A 21,850-nucleotide genomic window follows, 5' to 3' on the forward strand; every position below is an offset into this window, starting at 1 on the left:
AAAAAAAAAAAAAAGGACCCACATGTGCAAAAATGTTTATATCAGCCTTGTTTGTAGTGGCAAGGAATTGTGAACTGAGTGAATGTGCATGAGTTGGGGAATGGCCGAAGAAGTTATGGTATATGAATGTCATGGAATATTATTGTTCTATAAGAAATGATCAGCAGGATGATTTCAGACAGATCTGGAGAGATTTACATGACTGATGCTAAGTGAAATGAGCAGAACCAGAAGATCATTATACATAGCAACAGCAGGTTTATACAATGATAAGTTCTGATGGACATGGCTCTTTTCAATAGCGAGTTAATTCAGGCGAGTTCCAATAGTCTTGTGATAGAGAGAGCTATCTGCACCTAGAGAGAGGGCTATAGGGACTGATTGTGGATCTCAATATAGTGTTTTCACTTTGTTGTTATTGTTTACTTGCATTTTGTTTTCTTTTTCATTTTTTCCTTTTTTGATCTGATTTTTCTTTTGCAGTATGATAATTGTGGAAATATGTATAGAATAAATTGCAGATGTTTAATATATATTGGATTACTTTCCATCTAGTGAAGGAGTTGAGGGAAATGGTTGAGGAAAAAAAACATTTGGAACACAAGATTCTCTAAGGGTGAACTTGAAAATTATGTATACATATGTTTTGAAAATAAAAAGCTTTAATTAAAAAAAATAAAAGAAAAAAGAGACCATTCTTAATTTACACAGTTCTGGGTACCACCATGAATTGGTCAATGATTAATTCTTTTTATATTTTATTTATTACTTAGTCTGCACCCTGGTTCAAAATTCCCTTTGTACATTCCTTCCTCACAACTAGCTTGAAAGATGGCCAGGCTTTTAGCCTCAATAAAGGATAGAAATACAAAAAATTAAGAGGATGAATTTTCTAGTAAGCTTTTAGTTTAGACTAGGGTTTTAGAAGTAGAAATGGCAATGGAAATCTTTTAGGCTAGCTAATGTGAAACAGTGGAAAGACAGCTGGATTCAAATTCCAACTATCATTTTTCTGTTGTCATAAAAAAGTAATAACCCCCCCTCAACCTCAGTTTCCTTAATTGTAAAACAAGAGGATTCTCATTTCAGCCTTGTTTCTTCTGATTTTTAAGATCAGCACATTCCTCTGAGGAATAAGCTATCTCATCGTATTTCAATTTTACACGAATTCATAATAATATAAGCTATTTGACAATTTTTGTTTTCCTTTTGTATTCCTCTTAGTAGAGTCTGTTAGTTTGTGTCTGTTAAACATATAATAAATGCTTAATAAATAAATTTTTGGTGATCCATATTCAAAAATTATATATTCATTTATTGTTTGTAATGAACAGAAAAGTTAAAGTGCAGAGAAAATTGGCCTTAAAATTATAAAATCTTGGAATCAAATGTGACGTCTGATATATACTGGATGTATATTTCTGGATACATGACTTGGTTTCCCAGATGGGAAGTTGTAAAGCAGTTGCATTTTAGGGAGGGATGGAGTTTCCTTTCAAAGAACTCCCCTAAACCAATTAAAATAAATTAGCTTAAACAACAACAACAATAACAATACAAGCAAACTAACAAAAAAATAATTTCCATATTAACAAGAATGGTTAAATCTATGAAACAAAAACTTTTTTTTAAAACATTTTAAAAGCTTTTCAATTTATCTTCACACCTTTTTCCATTCATGGCAAAAATACAACTTTGCCTTCTCTTTGGTTCTTTACAGAATGTAAGCTCATTCCTCATAGAAAATAAACAATTAGAAAACTGGAAAAGCATATTATACCCTTTATGCATGAACCTGCATTGGCATGGCTTCCATTTTAAAAATGAAAAATATTTTTCAGTTTGGCTATAGCCTATTCTTCCTGGCTAATTGCACATTATTTCCATTTATGCATTATTTATTCACTGAACCAATTGTTGTTCCTAGACTTGGTGCTCCAACTTCTGTCTCCATATTTTTGTAAATACTGTTCCCCATATTTAGAATGTACTCTGCCCCACTTCTACTTCTTCATTTATTATGTTAGCTTCCTTAAATGCTCATTTCATATGTCATTTATTAATAGAAAGCCTTTTCTAGGTACTTTGAGTATTTATGCTACTGTTCCTCCCCCCCAAATTATATACATATATATATATATATATATATATATATACATACATACATATGTCTGTCTATCTATCTATCTATATGTTGCATTCCCTTATTAGAATGTAATATTCCCAGGGGCAGCATTCATTTTTCATTTGTCTTTTTAACCTCTCTTAGCACACCCAAGGTATTTCTCTATACCTTTCCTCGTCTGGGTAAAATGAAGAGATTGAACTAGATAGCCTCAGAGGTCTCTTTCAGTTCTATAGCAATTATCCTATGATATGGAGTAGGTGCAAAAATATCAAAGATATTTCCAAATTCTGCTAATTTTCTCTCAGGATAATATCATTACATTCCTTCAACACCTGCCAAAGTTTAAAATTACACTGTATTTTGTCACTTTTTTCCATTTCCTCTTGATAGAGGCCATGTTCTCACTCCACTCATAAATATCATCCTTAGCTATTTTTAAGCTAGAAAGAAATGTCACATTTCTGTAGAAAATTCTGTTATAATCTGTGTAGCCAGGGAAAAAAATGATTAGCAAGGACGAATTGTCTAAACTTTAAAGAGACATAGATTTCTCTGTACATCTGTCAAGGTCTGTTACAGGGACAAAAGGGTTTTAAAAGAAAAACAAGATAGGCTGGAAAGTGTTGTAAAGAATTAGGTCATCTTATTTGGTATATTTCACAGAAGATAAAGGTCCTAATGGGAGACACTCAAGACATGGTCCAGGAGGCAGTGACAACAAGGGAAGAGTACTGGGCAGATGCTGACACCTCTGAAATTTAGGTAATTCAACAACCTCCCCCATCCCAGCCTACCTATCCCATTTAGGCCAGGACTAATGCTTTAAAGCCACAGAAGTATCCTTTCTATCTCTCTCAGAAGGATAGACACTTCGAAATGCTTTTAGAAAAGATAAGAGAAAAGGTAAATTCAAGTGTGTCCTATCATTTGTATTTGCAGTTTAATGAAATTAATGTCTGAATCAAAAGTGTGCTTAACCAATGAGTTCAATGATCATAGGAAAAAATTCTTACATGTGGAGAAAATGTTTGTTCTAGTCAGTCACAACATATTTTTAGTTAACTTAGACACCTCTAAATTTTTCTTTATGATATTTGTTTGTTGAGTCATTTTTCATTTGTGTCTTACTCTTTGTGACCCATTTTACAGCATCTTAGCAAAGATGTCAGAGTGGTTTGCCATTTCCTCCTCCAATTCATTTTACAGATGAAGAAACTCAAACAGCAAGATGTATCTAGGGTCACATAGTCAATAAGTTTCTGAGTCCAGATTTGAACTCAGGAAGAGACTTCTATTCACTATGCCACCTAGATGCCCCCTTTATGATATTAGAGCCCTGAAAAATGCAAATGTTTGAAGAACAAGATCTAAAGTGATCCATATAATAAATGACACCCATTTTTAATCAGAATTTATGACTTTTTTTTCTTTAGATATTAAGACAGTGAAGAAAGATCTGAATTAGGAGAGAAGCAGTTATCCATATGCAAAATGACACCCATTTTTTAATCAGAATTTATGATTTTTTTCCTCCTTGGACTGTCTGTGATGTAATAAATGTATTGATAATGGAGCAAAGTAAGGATGTCTGTAGGAGCCTTGTGAAGTTATGGGTTTGTCTTAGTAAAATCAAGGTATGACTCTATCTTAGTTTGCAGCAAAACATCCATAATGGAAAAAAGGAAGGAATCATTACAGCACTGAGCTATTGGGAAGCCTTTAAGTGACAATAAACAATGGTAAATTGTGATCAGGAGAACCTTGAAATTTTTTCCTCCAGATATCATCATCTTTCTGTGGGATTTGAATGGAGTCATGTACATATACAAGGACTTAAATTGAGATGATCTCCTGAGCATCCTTCAAGTCCTATAATTTTTATGCCCAGTGTCTTTCAATTTCACTCTTGGAAAAGATATGACTAACAAATTATGTCAGAATAAGACTATCTAGGAGTTACAAGACAAAAGCAGCAACAACAATTTTGAACAATCTGTTATGAGATTCAGATGAAGACTTGGGAATTCAGAACTATGTCTCTCGTACAGAAATGTCCAAATTATCACCTTTTTATTTCATATAAGAGATCACAATTAAGATTGCCCTATAAATATTCACTTTTTGTCTTGATATTTCTGAGAGTACATTTCTTAAGCTTTGTTGAGACCATTCTCATAGGCAATGATGCGTATGTACTATTAAAAATGTGTCAAAGTGCAGGAATATTTAGTCTTTACTGCTCAGAAGCCATCTGCAGTGATGCTGATTGACATTTTTAATTTCAGTATATGTTGAGTCTAGCAGCAGGGTAATCCTCAACAGCTAGATTCAAAATTCATTTCCAGCAGAGTCAGGCAAGGGGAATGAGTCAAGGAAAAGTATCTTCTAGCCAAGTTGCTTTTTCAAAAGCAATCACCTTTGCTCAAGTGATTTTATGGATTGGTAGGAGGCATAGCTTTCTATCCTTTGGATCCATCTGATGTTAATAAGAGTATATTGATGGATTCTTTGTTGAGTCAGATCTCCCTGACAATTTATAGGATTGTTTCACCATGGAAATCTGAAAGAAGTGGAAGAAAGCATGAGAATTTCCTAAACCCAGATCATTGTTTTCTTTAATAAGCAAGTTTCCATTTTCACTTGTTTTCATTTCTAACAGGGTTGTAACTGCCTTTATTTTGAAGTATTTCTACTAGATATCTAAGAATCAACTTGGATTTTTTTCTTTTCTTTAGCTGCTGTAACAAATTTGTTTCTCAGACCACACAATTTTTTTTTTCTGTTGGCATATCTTTCGGGTTTCCCATTTGTTTTTATCTCCTACTGCTTCAACCCTAATTCAGATCTTTCTTCACTGCTTTAATATCTAAATAACTATATTTATTAGTCTCTTGCTGACCTTTTCCCCATCAATTCTGTCCTACTTTCTGCTGCCAAAAATGATCACCTAAGCCATTTTTTTCATCATATTATTCCTTTATTTAAAGTATAACTGTTGGCCATGTTACCACATTAAGTTAAAAATATTTTTTTCATGCTTTTGAGACTCTTCTTACAGTTTCATTTTAATTTTATTTCCAACAGCTGCCTGCTTTGGTTTTTCTATTTTGGTGAGGACACTTTCCAAATTTCTTTTCCAATTCAACATGACTCTAAGTTTACTGTGCTATACAGTACATTGTATTACTTCTATAAGTCTCTCTTCCTTGCTTGCTTCTTTCCTTTCTGCTCCTCCTCCCTGTCTCTTCCTTCTTCCCTCCCCTCTCTTCTTCCCTGTCTCTTTGAATCTATTCCTCCCTCTCCTCTGTCTCTCTGTCTGTCTCTGTCTCTTCTCTGTCTCGATCTGTCTCCTTATGTATGTATGTGTCTGTCCATTTGTGTCTCTCTATCTCTTTCTTTCTTTGTCTTTCCAATTCGTTATCCTCTCTCTCCTATCTCTCTGTCTCTTTCTGTGTCTGTCTGTCTGTGTTTGTCTGTCTTTCCTCTCTGTCTCTGTCTCTTCCTCTCTCTCTGTCTTTCTATCTCTGTCTCTGAATCTGTCTCTGTCTTCCTCTCTCTCTCTCCCTATCTTTTACTATGTGACATGGTGGCTAAAAGACTAGCCTTAAAGTCTAAAGTATTCATGCCTCACCTCTGATAATAGAAAACAAAGACACAAATTTGTCACTAATCTGCATTGATGAAGAGAGTTTCCAAGGTAGAAATAACAGGTCCACTTAAAAAAAAAATGTACCTATATATTTATATACACAATTAGATAAAAACTCTATAGAAAAATATGTATACAATTGCTGTTGAACCATTCCAACCATAAATTCTGATCAATTTAACTAGTCAAGGTTCTTTTTTCTTTAGAACATCATCTGCACAAATCTGGAAACATCAATCAAATAACTCACTGTGCTACTGAGGACTGGGTTTGATTCATTAAGACTAAAATGATGGCATAAAATAACAAAAGATTGGCCTTTTCACTAAATATAAAAACACAGAGAATAAAATGGTCCTACTACCAATTATTATTGATAAAATATGATGTTTCATCTTTAAAAGAACTTTTACACTTTTGGAGCATTTTCCACTTATTTTTATTTTCTGGTAATTGAGCTCTTTGGAACTGAATAAACTTGAGACTGAATACATATAACTTATAGGCAAAATGCATACCTGCTGCTCTTTGTCAATATGTCTGACCACAAATGTAGACACAGCCATTCTTTGGAAAAGCAGGAATCTATTTTTATCTAACCTTAAGAACTTTTCAAGGCACAAAAGGCATAAACTATGAAGAGCTGTAACAATAAGTCTATTCCCAAAGAGACAAGTCTATGTGTGTTCTAATCTAAAGCTATATTCAGGTCATAGGAAGTTGTCTTTGGAAACTATTAGTGATGGAGGAGGGTAAAGGAAAAGGGAGAGTAGGGAGAAAATGGGACTTTGTGATGTACCTCTACATAAGAAGGGGGGATATATCAGCAAATGTTAAAGAAAAACAAGTAGTATTAGCAAGAAGGAGGAAAAAGATAAGTAGAATAAGAAAGGTAGCAGATAAGGCTTTTCCTTTCCCCAGTTGATAATCAAAGGATATATATATAGACAGTTTTCTAAGTTAAAAATTTCAAATCATCATTTCCTATATAAAAATGCTTCAAATAACTAATAAATAAAGAGATACAAATCACAGTGACTCTTGAGATTTAACTTCTTGCCCATCAGATTGAGAAAGGTGACCAAAAAGAAAATTACAAATGTTGGAAAGTTTAAATTGTTGACTGAGTTGTGAACTGGTCCAGACATTCTGGAAAATAATTTTTTTTAATGTATTCTCCAGTTACATAACTATGAATATTCTCTGATGCAATGGTTGTATTACTAGGTTTATGTCCCAAAGAAATCAAAGAATGAAAAATAATTATATGATATATATATGTATATAGATAGATAGATACATAGATAGATTTTTTTTTGTCAGTAAAGACATGTTAAAGGGGATGCTCATCAATTGAGAAATGGTTGAAAAAATTATGATCCTTGAATTTAATGGAATTTCATTGTACTGTAAGGAATAATGAATGAGATATTTTCGGAGAATCCTTTGGGAAGATTTGTAATAACTGATGATGAGTGAAGTAAGTAATACCAGGAGATCAGTTTATATGATGATACCATCACTGTAAATGGAAGCAACTATGAAATACTTAAGGTCAATGATCATTGCAATTATAAAAAGCAGTCACAATTCCAGAGGACTGAGGGATCTTTTAGCTTTTTGGCTATGATTTCACTGTGTAGCAAGAAGATGAGGTTATATAGAAGAACATAGCTGAAAAGGATCTCAGAACTCTTTAATTTCCCCAAACTCTTCATTTTATTGATTAGGAGACTGAAATGCAGAGATGTTAAATGATTGTTTTATGCCAGTCACTCACATAGTAAGCAGCAGAGTCCAGATTTGAACCAGGGTCCTCTAATTCCAATTATAATACATTTCTATTGCACCATACAATTTGTAGGAAAATAGAAAGATAGATGAAAAAGCATTTACTAAAGTCTTACAATGCACCAGACAATGTGATAAATGCTAAAGATATGGATATAATTAAACAAGTATTTTTCAAAAATGGAAGAGAAAAATATAAAGAAGAACTAGAAAAAATGGAGCACAGGATACTTTAACGGGGGCAAGGCTTCTGATGAGAAAGTTAAAGAAATCCAAAAATGGAGGCGAGTCCAGTGTGAAATGAACATGTGTGATATCCTTTATGAAATGGTCATCTCACCTAGGGATTCACCAATCAGGAGAGCTTGTCCCAGGGAGGAGGGATCTCCCTGTGGGAAGGCTGATATTGAAATGATAAAGCCAGTTGATATATGATCCCCATAAAAACCTTGGGAAGTAAGTGCTATTGTTATCCCTGTTTTATAGATGAAGAAATTGAGGAAAATAAGTGTGAATTAACTTACCCAGGGTCACACAGCTAGTGAGTATCTGAGTCTGGATTAGCACTCAGGTATTCTTAACTCCAGGCTCGGCTTTCTACCCACTGTGCCGCCTAGCTGCCTCATTCAGCAAACAATTATTATCTATGTATAGCACTGAAGATATAAAGATAGGTATGTCTGCTATCCTCAAAATTCATTCAGTTTAATAAGGGAGAAGTTGCCATACAAATAAGGGTGTAACATCTATGGCTTTTACATTTGTTTTGTTTTTACTTTTTCAGTTGGTGAGAATTGTGGTGATGAAGGATCAGTGGGAGAGAATATTGATTAAAAATTAAATATATGTGTGTGTGTGTCTAAATTAATATGAAATGTTTGAGAAGGGAAAAAATGACTTCCAGGAGGATGAGTTTGTAGACTGGATTAGAGAAGACTTCAATGAGGAGATTGAACTTAGATATGATGGAAATCAGAAACCATAGGGAATGGGATAGTGACTGTCTATTCTAGGAATATAGGATTTTCATGAACAAAGAATAAAACATAAAGATGAGAATGGGCATAAAATTGTGGAAAAGATTTGCCCAGTTACCCCAGAATGTACAATATGTGGAGAGGAATATTTTCTGTTAAGTTGGAAACATTGGTTAAAACCAGACTGTAGATTGAATAATAGGATCAGGCATTTATTTTTTAAAGACAGATAATAGAAAACTGAGAGACTGTGAATCATAGGGCAAAGAAAGCTAGCATTGGAACCATAAAGATTTAGATTCAAATATTACTAGAAGAATATATAAGATTGAGGGGGAAGGAGGATAAAGAGCACCCACTGAAGTAACTTTATGATTTAAAAAGTAAAAAGTGGATTCAACATGAAAAAAGAGGACAGGAAATGGTTGGGGAGAAATGGAATAACAGGGAAACTGCAAGCAATTTGTCACTTCTTGTAAAGGGCAGGAACTTTGGAGAAATATACTTAAGGCTCAATATGATTGATTCAGTCCTACAACAAGATGTTAACTCAGTGGAATTGATAATACAATGGTTATCTAGTTTTACATATATTTAGTACTAATTAAAGTTCTATAAGATTGACACCTATGATAATGTACTTCTAATAGACTACATAAGAGCCAACAAGGCCAGGCAAGGAGACAGACTAAGGAGACAATAAAGACTTTTGGACTTTATCCCTGGCTATTCTCCTGGTGATTATTCTGCTGAAAACAAGGCTGTTCTCAAGACTTCCAGAAAGCTAACTAGAACGTTATAACTTCTGAGTCTCAGTTTTTGATCTAAAAAACACAGATAATAACATTTGGTAAACAACTTCAGGATGGTATGGAGTTACATGAGAGAGAATATGAGATGTTTTGTAAAACTGTAAAACACTTTATAATTGGTAGCAAAACTGAGCTAAATAAATTTAATTGACAAAAGCCTAGAAAAGAAAGACTTTGGGGAGGCTGCCTCTTGAATTTAGCTTTCTATATTTCATGGACCCTACCTCAGTCCTTTTCTGATATAGATAGATTATCTATGGTTATGGCATATAAATAGATAGATAGATAGATACATAGGAAATATACATGTGTGTGTGTGTGTGTGTGTGTGTGTGTATAGGGAATCTTTATAGATATAGGGAATGGGGTGGTAATGGGGTCTGTTCTAGGCATATAGAAGACATAGATAGATAGATAGATGATTGACCGATACATGATAGATTTATCACTCTACACACACACACACACACACACACATACACATACACACACATGTAGTTTTATAGGTATACTATACCAATTGAAATCATTCCTTTGTTGAATTTCAGTTCTTTTCATGTTTGTATTTATCTGCTTGCATGAAAAAATAATTGAAGCCATTCATCATGAGCTCTTTTCTTCCAACTTTTTCATCTCTTAGTATTATGATGCCTTTTGCTAATATCTCCTATTTCACCCTTATCTCCCATGATGAAGTTGACTTTATTCTCACTATGTATTACTCCCTTTACTTGTTTCAATAGATTTTGTTCCATTCCATCTCTGCCAAAATATTGCTTCCTCTGTCATCCTCATTCTTTTATTTAATTTCTCCATTTTTACTGGTTCATTTTCTACTGTCTCCAAATATACATATGTCTCCCCTATTCTAAAAAACAAAAAAATTCTTGCTTAATCCTTTCACCCCCATCAACTATTATCCTATATCTCTTCTGTCTTTTGTAGCTAACCTTTCCAAAATGGACTTCTACAATGTGTATCACTTTGTCTCCTCTCACTTCTTAATCACTTACTATCTGGCTTCTGACCTTATTATTCCCTTTAAAGCGCTTTCTCCAAAGTTATTAATGATCTCTTAGCTGCTAAGTCTAATGACCTTTCCTTTCTTTTTTTTTTTTGGTCCCACTTTGCTAAAACATTGGTTTTTTTTTTTTATTTTTAAAGAATAGATTTTTATTTTCTAAATATATACAAAGATAGTTTTCAACACTCATCATTTTAAAACCTTGTATTCCAAATTTTTTTCTCTCTCCCTTCCTCCATTCCCTCCCCTAGACAGCAAGTAATTCAATATATGCTACCCATGTACAATTCTTCCATACATACTTCTACAATTATCATGCTGGACAGGAAAACTGAGATTATAAAAGGAAATAAAATGAGAAAGAAAACAAAAAACAAGGAAACAATAACAAAAAAGGTGAAAATACTATGATCCACACTCAGTCTCCACACTCTCTGGGTGCAGATGGCTCTCTACATCACAAGTCTATTGGAATTGGCCTGACTCATTTCATTGTTCAATAGAGCCACATTCATCAGGGTTAATCATAATATAATCTTCTTGTTGCTGTGTACAATGATGTCCTGGTTCTGCTCATTTCACTTAACACCAATTCAGGTTAGTGTCTCCAGTCCTCTCTGAAATTATCCTGCTGATAGTTTCTTAACAATCATAACTTATTCAGTCATTTTCCAACTGATGGATTTCAATTTTCAGCTCTTTGTCTATGTCTTTACTTAATCTTCATTCTCTTTGACTTCTCTGAAACTGTTTTATGCTGTTGATCACTCTACCCTTCTGAATACTTTCGTCATTTTTAGGTTTTGGAGATAATACTCTCTGCTGGTTCTTTCAGTCTATCTAACCACTTTTCTATCTCTTTTGCTGGAGAACCCTAGCTGTTCCTTAGGATTCTATTCTGGGTTTTCTTTTCTTCTCCCTTTCTACTACTTCATTTGGTGATCTCATTATCTTACATGAATTTAATGATCATCTCTATGCTTGATGATTCTACCTATCCTGCTCCAACCTCTCTGCTGATTTCTAATCTTGTATTTACAACTGCCTTTCAGACATCTCAAAATGGATGTCCAATATATATCCTAAAATAAACATGTTTAAAATAAAACTCATTCCCCTAAATCCTCTTCACTCCCTATGTTTCCTATTTCTATAGAGGGCAACATCGTTATTCCAATTCCATGGGCTCACAACCTAAGAGTTATCTTCAACCTTTCACAATCTCTTATCTCTCATATTCAATTTGTTGCCAAAGCTTGTAGTTTTCACTGTGCCATCATCTCTTGAATCTATTCTCTTCTCTCCTCTGACACTATAAACTACTGTACTATAGTAAACCATAGTTTACTATACATCAACTCATCCCTGGACTATTACAATAACTGGTGGGTCTGCCTGCCTCATCTGTCCCTACTCTTGTCCATTTTCAGATACTAAAGTGTACAATACAAAAGTATGGATCCAACCAGACTACCCTCCTACTCAATAAAATCCAGTGGTTTCCTATTGCCTCTAGGATTAAATACTAAAACTCAGTTTGGCATTCAAAGCCCTTCATAACCTATTTTCCTCCTGCCTTTCCAGTCTTCTTACACTTACTTTCCACTTTGATCCAAGGACACTGACCTTCTGGATGTTCTATAAACAGGATACTCATTTCACCTTTCCTATCTGGATTTTCTCTCTAGTTTTTCCCCAGTCTGGAAGACTCTCTACTCTTAATATGATCCTTCCTCATTTCCTTTAAGTCCAAGTTAAAATTCCACCTTTATCAGGAAGCCTTCCTCAATATGTTTTAAGACTAATTCCTTCTTTCTGTTAAATATTTCCTGTTTTCCTTGTATGTAGCTTGCTTTGTGTGTATTTGTTTGCATGTTATTTCACCCATTAGATTGTAAGCTCCTTTAGGGCAAGGATTGTCTTTTGACTCTTTTTTATATTACCAAAGCTTAGCACAGTGTTTGAAATATGGTAAATGTTTGATAAATATTCAGTGATTGCTTTAGTTTGTCCATGTGGCTCTGGCAACTAGCACAGGGCCTTTCACTGACTGCGCAAATAACACTTATAGGACTGGACTGGTTAACAGCCTTGCCAAAGTCAGAGAGGAAGTGAATAATAGAACTGGTACTTGAAACCAGGGCCTTAAATTCCAACTCCAGTCCTCTTTCTGCTCAACTATAAAACTCCTGTGAAATCTTGAGTAGAACAGAGTGCTTCATAAATTTGAACTGTTGCTATTATAATTGCTTTAGTAAATTGCTTTTAATATTCTGTACTTTATCAAAATCACCAGGGCTAAGAATACTTGTCAATTTTAATACAAACTAGCTAAGTATTCCTAATTGTTTAAGTGATTCTCTGGTTTTTTTCAAGCTTTAATTTCTGACCTATAATTAGGTTTGGATACAGAGCATCGATTTAAGGGGAAAAAATAAATGTGTGGTTATTAGGATGTTTCAGGGAACTGGACTAGACTTAGTACAAGATTCAGATAAAAGTTTTGTTTTGCTTATGTTTGTGTTTTTGTCTAGCTAATTGCTTTCCTGAAAGGTCCATGGAGGAGATTTTGTGCTATGTAAGAGACTTCCAAAAACACTTTGTAAAACTAATTAAACATAGAAAGTTCCTCTTCATATCTGATGAAATGTCCAAGAATCACTTTAAAAAACAACATAAGAAAAGGGAACAAAAAAACCAAATAATAACAGATAATTTTTTGTATTCCTATTAATTGAAGCTATTTTAATACACTCTCTTGAAAGGCGCTCAAGGTTCTCCTTAATCTTGGAGCCGCTTAATCTTTCAAGCTTTATTAACATTCTATTTTCCTCTTCACACTCTCCAGGATCTTCTAATTAAAGGACTCTCCACCCAAAGAGCCCATTGCTTTTCTGCCCTGTCTTTACTCATACTCTTGCCTCTGCCTATAATGTATTCTCTCTATAATGGATGTTTTCATCTGTTGAATTTCTGTTTTTCCATTAAAAGCCAACTCAACTGTCTCTTTCTTGGATACTATAGTTATTATTGCTTTGATATGTTGTATGCGCCATATTCTCTTTGTAGACCCTAAGTTCCATATATTTATGAACTACATCTTATATCTTCTTGTATCATCTCTAAGATACAATATTCTACATCTAATAGATGTTTGATTAATGCTTGTTGAAATTAAATTTAATTAATTAATTTAATATGAAATTAAATTAATATAAATTACAACTTCTATTTCTACTAGAAAAAAGTACAAAATATATGTATGTATGTGTAAATGCATGTATATGTGTAGAATTTCCAACTTCCTTTTGTTTTCTTCTACATAAGAATGTAAGCTTCTTGAGTATAAGAATTATCTTGCTTTCCTTGTTTTATTTATTCTTTTTTCTCTCTAGCACATAGCATGGTGCTTGGCATATAGAATTACTTAATAAATGATTATTGACTTGAGTATTTTCACATGCTTACTTTCACTACCATATCCAATCAACCATGAAGTTCAATTGTTCCTACATTTGTTGCATCTTTTGTACATTCCTATATAATGCCATTACATGATGGGGGCCCTCATCACTTCATGCTCAAATTACTGCAATAGCCTACTGATTGATGTACCTAACTTATTTTTTTTTAATTCTCCAGTCCTTTTTCCATGCAGGTTTCAAATTGATCTTGCTAAAGAATAGGTCATAACCCTTCTTCAGTAAACTTTAGACCTGGTATCTTTGGGATAAAATATAATTTTTTTTTTCTTTTTTGCATTCAATGTCCTTTATGATCTGACTCCTTCCTAACTTTCCAGTTTTTTTGTTTTCTTTTTTATTTTCTTTTTATACCTTACTCCATATACTGCCTGGCTCTAAGAAGGCAATTTTAAACTCCATTAAAAGTACAGTACAAGATGAACTAAGAGAACTGCAAGATTCTTGGTTCAGTAAGATGGCAGATGAAATTCAATTTTATACTAATAATAACAATCCAGAGAACTTTTATGAAATTATAAAAAGGCTACTTATGGACTAAAGATCTTAGTGCATCATTCAATATTGATGGAACCACATTGATTAGTAATAAGAGTATGATTCTGCAAGTAATAATAAACCTCCATATACTTCCATAGTGTTCTCAACAGACCATCTTCAATCAATGCTATAACCATTGACTTTATATCTGAGGTTGAAGTCAATTACTCTTTAGCTAAAATTCCAACTGAAGAATAGGTTTTGAATGCCATTAGACTTCTCTCATATGGCAAAACACAAGAATGATGAATGATCTAATTCAACTCATACAAAGATCAGCTTGAAGAAATTTTGGAGGTTTAACCTAGAAAAGAAAAAAAAAATTAGAGGGAAAGGGGAATGTAAAACAGTCATGGACTGCTTGAAGGTATTTCACATGGAAGATAGGACTGGTGCAAAATAATGACTAATGAATACAAATTGCAAAAAGGGAAATGAATTAGAGTTGTTTGAAAGGAAAAGTAGTCTCCTGGGCAGGCTTTATGGGCTCTTTTGGAGGTGTTCAAGCAAAAGTTGGGTGATCACTTGTCAGTTACATCACAGATTGCACTCTTGCCCAGACATGCATTGCACAAGATTGTCCTAGATCTAAAATGTCTTATAAGCTTTAAAATTCTATGATTTAAATCTATCATGGTTTCAATAATTTTTGACCATGAAAAAGGAATTATTCTTTTTTTTTTAATACTGACTCTATAAATATTGTTCCCACGAATAGAAATAGAGACAGAGTAGATAAGGATTTTTTCCATCTATAAAACATTTAAAGTCAACCAAAATGTGTTACATGCAGCAAAAGGTTTGTTTGAACACAAGTTTTAATGATCCAGTAAATTTGCCTGATGATACAAACTGAAATTTGTCTAAACTAGATATTCTTATGACATTGCAATATATGAGATCTAGGCACTTCATTCTAATTAGCATAATGTTATCTATAGGATGCTGAACCTGGAGGCAGAGAGATAGGAATTCAAATCTGACCTCAGGCACTTACTAGTTATATGCCCCTAGGCAAATCATTTGAACATGTTTTACTCAGTTCCTAATATAAAATGAGCTGAAGAAGGAAATGGCAAACTTCCCCAGTGTCTTTGTTAAAAAAAAAAAAAAAAAAAAATCCCAAATGAGGTCACAAGTCAGATAACATTGAAATGACTGAACAACAACAGCAATGTTATCAATATTAAAATTATCACAAATTAAATGACAACAAAATTACACTCAGAGACCATTTGGATCTGTAATGAGTTGGAATATTTGTTAGATATGCTGGGCAGCAAGAATGTTCTTTGATATGCATGCTTGTAAATGACATCTTTTTACCTTTTGTCATCTTCCCCATCTACATTAATCACACACCTAATTAATATTGATTATTCATTAACTGATAAGACTAAAAGATGGAATTACAATGGAAAGAATTATTAAAAGTCTAAAAACATTGTTTTAATGCCCGTCCTAAGTTGATGCTTATAAAATTACAATGTTCCTGATGGAAGTAAAAATAGATTGTCTGTCAAAACAAAAGTCTACTAACATCTTTGAAGAGTATTGAAAAGACAAAACAACACTTCATTTGTGTATCATGCAGTATGGATCATGCTAGAATAAAAATAAAGGCTAAATCCTAACAATCACCAAATGGGAAGTGACTGAACTTTTTCAATTCAGTTCCCTGACTTCTCTTATTTTTAAAATTTTAAAAAATCATGTTCTATTGTTTATTTTTATTCTATTTATTCTTCTCTTTATGTCTCTACAAAGCAATGGATGAATTGTCTAAAAGTCAGAAGGTCATAATAAAACTAAAAAAATCACTGACTCTTGGGGAGCATAACTCTAAAGAAGAGACACAACTCTTCTCTGATAATTCACCTGGTTAACAACTACTTAGCTTCCTTTTCCCAGTATTTAAATATTTTCTTAGATGAATAGTTCATTCCTTTGTTTAATTTAAATCTCTCATTTACAAACCCATTTCCTTTTGCTATATTCTCTATGGCAATGAAGACTATTTAGTTACCATTCTCTTTATATGTATTCCTTTTCCTATACACAAAGATAATTATGATCTCAAGTTACTTTCAACTATTCTTAACTGCCTTCCCCAAACAAAACAAACAAAAACAACAAAAAAGAACAAAAGAAATTTGTTATTGTAATTAATTCACCTAAGTGTTTCAAAATTTCCTTACCTTTGTTTTCCTTCACTTAGGGTTCACATCCCACAAAATGGAAAGAGTCACTGGCTATTAATGTTTAAGTTCCAGACAGAGTCTCGTGAAACCTTAGTTCATAGTCTACCTTTGTTCTGCATTTCATATGTAGCTTTGAATGAGATTTTGTACTTTATTGGGTTGCATATTTGTCAATGACAGATGACAACACATCTGTCAGATAAGGGATTGAAAGAAATGATTTTAGGGTCCTTTCTAGACTTAAGTTGGATGATTCTGCTAGCACCGCTTTAGAGAGCTTTGTAAGTCTTTAAGTGTTTTATAAGTTATAGGTTGTTGTTGCTATTCTAATAAGGACTAAATCAGTGACAAATAAAAATATATGATAATTTTTTCACCTGTTTATTTTTTTTTATTGTAGTAAGTTTACTATTTTTAATACATATTGCTTTATAAATGATGCTTGGAGAGAAAAATCAGAGTAAAAGGGAAAAATCATAAGAAAGATTAAAAAAAAACAGAAAAAATAAGTGAACATAGCCTATATTGATGTACATACAATCTTTTTAGTTTGTTTTCTGGATGCACATGGCATTTTATGTCCAAAATCTATTGAGATTGCTTTGGATCAGTGAACTACTGAGAAGAACCAAGCCTTTCATAGTTGATCATTTCATATTCTTGCTGTTATTGTGTACAATGTATTCCTGGTTCTGTTTGTTTCACTCAGTATCAGTTTTCCCATATACCCTCCAACATTTATCATTATCTTTTCCTGTCATTTTGTAGGACCTAAGAGGTGTTCAGAGTTGTTTTAATTTGCATTTCTCTGATCAATAGTGATTTGTAGCTTTTTTTCATATAACTATAGATGGCTTTAATTTAATTATCTGAAAATTGTAGTGTGCTTTGCAGAGCCACCAAATTGGGGTGCCAAAATGTACTATGCTTTCTAGAGCCCCCATACTGGAGTGCCAAATATACCATCTGGATAAGCTCTCTGGAGGATTTTGGGACCAGCCCAAGTCCTTGGTCTTAGTGGAGGACTGATGAAGCAGGGGACCCATGAGGATGGTCAAAGATGGAGTCTTTATTTCAAGTCCTCTCAGTTTCTAAATACCCTTAGAACAATTATATCACTATAGCACACTGAGCATGTGTCAACTATAGAACCATTGCATCACCACATCACCACAGCACACTGCTCAAGTGCTAACAATAACCACCCTGCTATTGATGTGTAAATGTCTCTTTACTGTTAAGTATCCCTTGCTTCAAGGAGAACACAGGTGGTCATGTCCCCCTTGATTCCTCAGGAAAGGTGAGACGCCCCAAGGGGAAATGGGGAGCTGAACCAGACATTGTTAGCAGGTTATCTCTGGGCTGAAGGGTCTTATACCCCACCCAGAGTTCCCCTACTATCTGTGGCTCTCTACAGAAAACTATTTGTTCATATCCTTATGAATTAGGGAATGACTTGTATTGTTATGAATTTGACACAGTTCTTTATATATTTTAGAAATGAGATATTGATCAGAAATATTGGCTGTAAAGATTGTTTTCTGGTTTTATACTTCCCTTTTAATCTTGTTTTGTGACTTTTGTTTGTGCAAAAACTTTTTAATTTAATGTAATCAAAGTTGTCCATTTTACCTTTCATACTTTTTCTTTGGTCATAAATTCCTTCCTTCTCTAAATATCTGATAGGTAACTTATCCCTTATTCTCCTAATTTGTTTATGATTATCATCCTTTCTGCCCAAATCAGGTATGCATTTTCATCTTATTTAGGTATGGGGTGTGAGATGTAGAGTTATGCCAAATTTCTGACATATTATTTTCCAGTTTTCTCAGCAATTTTTGTGATATAGTGAGGTTTTATTCCAGAAGTTGGAGTTTGGAGGTTTATCAGCTAGTAGATTGTTATAGGTCTTGATTATTGTGTTGTCTGTATCAAATTTTATTCTCCTGATTTCTTAGCCAGTACCAAATGGTTTTGATGACTCCTGCTTTATAATATAGTTTTAGGTTTGGCATTGCTAACCCATCATCCTTTGAATTTTTTTTTCATTAATTCCTTTAACAATCATGACCTTTTGTTCTTCCAGAAGAATTTTGTTACTATTTTTTCTAGTTCTATAAAATAATGTTTTGGCAATTTGATTGGTATGGTATTGAACAAATAGACCAATTTAGGCAGAATTGTCATTTTTATTATATTAATTTGGTCTAGCCATGAACAATTGATATTTTTCCAGTTGTTTAGATCTGATTTTATTTGTGTAAGAAGTGTTTTGTAATTGTGTTCATATAGTTCTTGTTATTCTCTTGGCAGGTAGACCCCCAAATATTTTTTTTCCTACAGTAATTTTAAATAGAAGTTCTTTTTCTATTTCTTCCTGATGGAATGCTGATATTTTGTGTGGGTTTATTTTATATCCTGCAACTTTCCTAAAGCTGTTAATAGATCCCACTAGGCTTTTGGATGATTTTCTAGAATTCTCTATTTATATTAACATATCATCTGCAAAGAGTGATAGTTTTATTTCTTCAAAGCCTATTCTAAGTCCTTTAATTTCTTGTTGTTTTCTTATTGCTAAAGCCAAGATTTCTAGTATAATGTTAAATATAATGGGCACCCTTGTTTCATTCCTGACCTTATTGGGAATATGTCAGACTTCTTTCCATCAAAAATAATGCTTGCTGTTGGTTTCAGATAGATACTGCTTAAAACTTTAAGTAAAGCTCTTTCTATCATTATTCTCTCTAGTGTTTTGAATAGAAATGGATGCTGTATTATGTCAAAAGCTTTTTCTGAATCTATTAAGATTATCATATGATTTCTGCTGATTTTGTTATTGATATGGTTAATTATGGTAATAGCTTTTCTGGTATTGAACCAGTTCTGCATTCCTGGTATAAATCCTACTTGATCATAGTATATTATTCTGCTGATAAATTGCTATAATCTCTTTGCTAATATTTTATTTTAAAATTTTGCATTAATATTCATTAGGGAGATTGGTCTGTAATTTTCTTTTTCTGTTTTGGCCCTTCCTGGTTGTGTCAGTGCCATGTTTGTGTCATAGGAGGAATTTGGCAGTACTCTTCTTTACCTATTGTTCCAAATAGTTTACATAGTATTGGAATTAATTGTTCTTTAAATGTTTGGTGGAATTCACTTGTGAATCCATCTGGCCCTGGAAATTTTTTCTCAGGGAGTTCATTAATGACTTATTCAATTTCTTTTTCAAAAATGGGACTAATTAAGTATTTTATTTTCTTTTCTGTATAAATCATGGGCAATTTATATTTTGTAAAATATTCATCTATTTCATTTAGATTGTTAAACTTATTAAAATAAATCCTAATTATTGCTTTAATTTTTTTTCACTACTGGTAAGTTCAACCCTTTGATTTTTGATGCTGATTGGTTTTCTCTTTCCTTTTCCTGATGAAATTATTAAAAGGTTTATTTTGTTAGCTTTTTTTTCATAAAATCAACTCTTAATTTTGTTGATTAGTTCAATAGTTATCTTAGTTTCTATTTTATTAATCCCTCCTTTGAATTTTAAAATGTCTAATTTGTTATTTAATTGGGGGGGGTTAATTTGTTCTTTTTGGGGCTTTTTTAGTAGCATGCATAATTTATTGATCTCTTTTTCTATTTCCTTTATGTAGTTATTTAGAGATATAAAATTTCTCCCAAGAACTGTTTTGGCTTCATCCCATAGATTCTGGTATGTTGTTTCATTATTGCCATTTTCTTTGATGAAAGTGTGTATTGTTTCTGTTATTTGTTGTTTAACCCACTCTCTAATTCTTTAGAATTAGATTATTTAATTTCCTATTGGTTTTTAGTTTATCTTTCCCTGGCCCTATATTGAGTATAATTTTATTGCATCATGGTCTAAAAAAGGAAGAATTTACTATTTATACCTTTTTGCATTTAATTGTGAGGTTTCTATGTCCTAATATATCGTCAATGCTTCTTTAGGTGCCGTATATTGCTGAAAAAAGATGTATTCCTTTCTGTCCCTATTCAATGTTCTCTAGAGGTGTATCATATCTAGGTTTTCTAGGATCCTATTACCCTCCCTACTTTGTTTCTTGTTAATTTCATAGTTACATTTTTGATTCTGAGAGGGGAAGGTTGAGGTCTCTCACTATAATAATTTTGCTGTTTATTGCTTCCTGTAATTTAACTTGTTTTTTAGTCCACTCTGGTATTTGTTTCCATTTTGTGGGAGAATTCTTCCCATTCACATTAACAGTTATGATCACCAAGTCTGTATTTCCCTCCATCCTATTTTCTCCCTTGTACATACACTTTTGTTTTCTCTTTCTACCCTGTCCTTAGTTGTATTTTGTTTTTTACCTACATCAACTACTAACTTATCTTCTATCACCCTTCTCCCCTTCTTTTACCCTTTCTCCTAGTGTTTCTGCCCTCCTTTCTGTCCTGTCCCTAACTTTTCTTTTCTTCTTTCTCCTCCTACTTCTTTATAGGGTTAGATAAATGATTAAGTTATTCCCATTAAGTACCAAAATTGATGAGATCAATCTTCTCAATCTTCATTCAATGCTCATCCTTTTCCCTTTTTTCCCTGGATTGTAATAGGCATTTGACCCTCTTAGTGTGAACTAATCATTCTATTAAATCTGTTTTCCTTTTTTTCTAGTACAGATCTTTTCCCACCCCTTAATATCTTTTTCTCTGATGTCATCACATCAGAGTCCATTCACAATCACACTTTCAGTCCAAGTGATGTCCTTCTCTTTCTGCTCCAGTGACATACACAGTTCCCAATATATATATATATATATATATTTTCCCCATTTACCTTTTTATGATTATCTTGCGTGCTATGTTTACAGATTAAATTTTCTGTTTAGTTCTGTTTTTTTCAATAGAAATGATTGAAAACCTTTTACTTCACTGAAGCTCAATTACCTCCCCTGAAAGATGATGCTGAATCTCTCTGGGTAGTTATTTTTGGTTGTAATCCCAGGTCTTTTACCTTCTGGGATATGGTATTTCTGGTCCTCTGATCCTTTATTGTAGAAGCTGCCAGATCCTGGATAATCCTGACTGTTGCTCCTTGATATTTGAATTGTTTGTGTCTAGTAGCTTGCAACATTTTGTTAGTTGAAATTATAGTTTTAAAGTTTTGCAACAATGTTTCTTGCAATTTTTCGTGTGGGATCTCTTTATGGAGGCGATCAATGGATTCGCTCAATGAATGTTTCCGCCTCTGTTTCTGGAAT

Source organism: Sarcophilus harrisii, chromosome 6 (genome assembly GCF_902635505.1).
Source record: "Sarcophilus harrisii chromosome 6, mSarHar1.11, whole genome shotgun sequence".
Classification (NCBI taxonomy): Eukaryota; Metazoa; Chordata; class Mammalia; order Dasyuromorphia; family Dasyuridae; genus Sarcophilus; species Sarcophilus harrisii.